At 40.0% G+C, this 3,155-nt stretch overlaps 1 protein-coding gene across 2 annotated transcripts in view; it reads right to left on the reverse strand.

The window, feature by feature from the left end:
- LOC126986177 (uncharacterized) overlaps window positions 1–2,545 on the reverse strand; it is an 8,325-nt gene extending 5,780 nt beyond the window's left edge. The window contains exon 1 of one of the 2 annotated variants that reach the window (XM_050842118.1): window positions 2,379–2,545. The gene's annotated coding sequence lies outside the window, so the exon portion shown is untranslated. Of the gene's footprint in view, window positions 1–2,201; window positions 2,345–2,378 lie in introns of those variants that run through there. The other variant, XM_050842119.1, reaches the window with a different exon arrangement.
- Between the last annotated feature and the right edge of the window lie 610 nt (window positions 2,546–3,155).

The raw sequence follows: 3,155 nt of genomic DNA on the forward strand, positions 1-3,155 counted from the left end.
TTCTTTTCAGTTTCAACAGTGCTTTCTTGATCTTCTCGGGTGTAACTTGAATGTGGCAGAGACTAGGCACCTCCCTATTTGCTAGACGTGGGACTTCTGGTTCCTTTGTGAATACTGTGGAAAATTTCTCTGATTGAATCATGGCCTTTTCTTTATCATTTGCTGTTTTCTCTTGTTTGATATCATCCTTGTAGAGGTCTGGAATTCTTGATTTTGTGTTTTTGATGAGATGTATTGCCAGAAGAGCTTTGGGTTTTCCTTCACATGTTTGGCAATATTTTTCTCCTTGAGTTTCACTACATTTCTTGTTTCCCATCTGACCTGGCTGCTTAGCCGTCTGTATGCCATATCCACTTAACCACATAACCTTCTTGAGTCCTCGTCCAGGCCATTTGTACCCGTACCAGTCCTGCTCTTCATCTGTTTCCTCTTCTCCCATAGTCTTTGTTTCTGCTGAATTTTACTTCACAATTTTCTGTCCATTAGTAGATTTTTGTTGGTCCTTTTCCTTAAACTGTTATGTTTTGCAAGCACCTTCTTTGGTACACATTCTTCCACAACTTCTGTCAGCTTCTCTAAGAATTTTTTCCCTTTTTCTTCTATGCTTAGGTCAGGTGGTAGGAAGCTTTCCCAGTCTAGGTCAAGACACCCTTTCATTTTATGATAATCTGCTTTTTCATACATATACATGGACCTTCTACTTCTAGCCTCCAACTCCCGCAGGTCACACCTGACACATACACAGCCATGATCGCTCTTCCCCAGTGGACTCTTTATCACAACCTCTTCAATGATGGACTCGTCATTACTGAACAGTAGGTCTAACATGGTACCAGCATGGTCCCCTTTCATTCGAGTGATATCTCTGATATGCTGTGTAAGGTAACTGTCCCTAATCTTTTCAATAAACACTGTGGGAAAGGCAGATGGTCCTGTTTCAGAGGTATAGTTAGTCCACTTGATCTGAGGGAGGTTGAAATCACCTAAAACTAATTTGTACTTTTGTTGTTTGTCATGTATTTCCTGCAAAAGTTGTAAAAGTTCGTTGCTATTTTCCTCACTGCTGTCTGGGCTCCTATAGACTGATGTTATTAGTAAACTGTCGTTCTCACATTTGACTTCAACACTTGCATGCTCGGAAAATTTTGAGTTTAGTTCCACGGTATTGCACTTTAGATCTTTCTTAACATACAAGAGTAACCCCCTCCCTTCTCTTACATCCAAGTTGTGTGTGATAATTTCGTATCCTTCTATTGTGTGTTCCTCTACAGATTTCTCGTACCTGACGTTCTTTGGCTTCACTTCCTGTAACGCTATAATGTGAGGGAGGTTCTCCATAATATTTATCCTCTCCATTAATTCTAAATGTTTATCCAAACTAAATGTATCAACATTACTGAACAAAATAAATATATCTTTAGATTTGGCTCTATTTACAATATCTACTCCTTCTCCTACGGTGACACGACTTAATGAACTTGTACAGGTGGCCGGGATCTTGTTCTGACCCCCCGCTGCTTCCATCTGTTGACCTGTCACCTCTCTGGCCTGTGCCGTCGGCCCTTGATCTGACCTGGCTGGTCCCTCTTGGCTCCCTGTGTTGTTGTGAATCTACTTGGTCTGTCTTGGACTCACTGACTGAACACTGGTCTGAACTCACTGACTCTGGGCTTCCTGGTTTGGGTACCATGACTGTGTTTGATTTCCTCCATTCCACCGGCATGTCACCTGACTATGCTGTGTATTTCAGTGTGCTGCTTATCATTTACTGTTGAGAATCAGGGGATAGGCATAACTTGAAGAGGCAAAACTCGAAATGTAGACATTTGCGACGGAAATGAGGCACAAAATCATGCAATTCACTACATCTGTCACCAGAAAACATGACGCAAGTGAGAAAATCATTGATTGGGTGAAAATGTGAATTGTCCCTAGTGTGTTCAGGGGCACCTTTCTATCTAGGAAAACTGTAAAATTACGTTTTTATCCCGTCTGGACCTGTAGCTTTCCTTATTTTCATTTTCCTGAGACATCTTTCCACATTATCCTCGTTTATAATTTCCTCTGCTAAACAGGTCACACCTCCTCTAAGTGTAACTATAGGCAAGCAGGTAAGACACGATGCAGCCCTCCGTTTCCTAGGAGACGACCTCACCTGCCCTCACTTGCCTGTTCTAGTGCCTTGATGGGCCTACACTCACCTCAGATTAAAGGAAGGAGGCTTGAAGTTGTTATTGGTGAAGTTTCCTGTTGATTTACTTAAGAGTTTAACGAGGAAAATGCAATAATTACACCGTTTCCTGGAGACCGACCCACAACAAGCTTCATTATTTCCCCTCACTTACCTGTAATTAGCGCCTTGATGGACCTCTACTCACCTCAGATTAAAGGAAGGAAGCTTAAAGTTGTTATTGGTGAAGTTTCCTGTTGACTTATTTAGAGTTTAACGAGGAAAATGGAGAAAACAATCCTTCCTTGGGAGACTAGACGTGGCACAGACCTGGACGGGTTACGCTCACCGCTAATAATAATAAAGAAAATAATACCTGACAACCTTTAACTACGAGTACTAAGGCATTTTATTTGAGTTTTGTCTAGTTTTATTAATATTCAGATGCAAGGGAGTTACTTTTTATACCTGGTTTGGGTTTTATAAGTGTTTCGTGATATTGTGAAAGTAACTCCTGCCATGTCCAACAACCCTTAAATATACGTGTTCTTAGGTTTTATTTTGGGTTTTGTTTTGTTTTATTAATATTCAGATGCAAGGGAGTTACTTTTTATACCTGGTTTGGGTTTTGTAAGTGTTTCGTGATATTGTGAAAGTAACTCCTGCCATGTCCAACAACCCTTAAATATACGTGTTCTTAGGTTTTATTTTGGGTTTTGTTTTGTTTTATTAATATTCAGATGCAAGGGAGTTACTTTTTGTACATGGTTTGGGTTTTGTAAGTGTTTCGTGATATTGTGAAAGTAACTCCTGCTATGTCCAACAACCCTTAAATATACGTGTTCTTAGGTTTTATTTTGCGTTTTGTCTTGTTTTATTAATATTCAGATGCAAGGGAGTTACTTTTTATACCTGGTTTGGGTTTTATAAGTGTTTCGTGATATTGTGAAAGTAACTCCTGCTATGTCCAACAACCCTTAAATAT

This window comes from Eriocheir sinensis, chromosome 61 (genome assembly GCF_024679095.1).
Source record: "Eriocheir sinensis breed Jianghai 21 chromosome 61, ASM2467909v1, whole genome shotgun sequence".
Taxonomy (NCBI): domain Eukaryota; kingdom Metazoa; phylum Arthropoda; class Malacostraca; order Decapoda; family Varunidae; genus Eriocheir; species Eriocheir sinensis.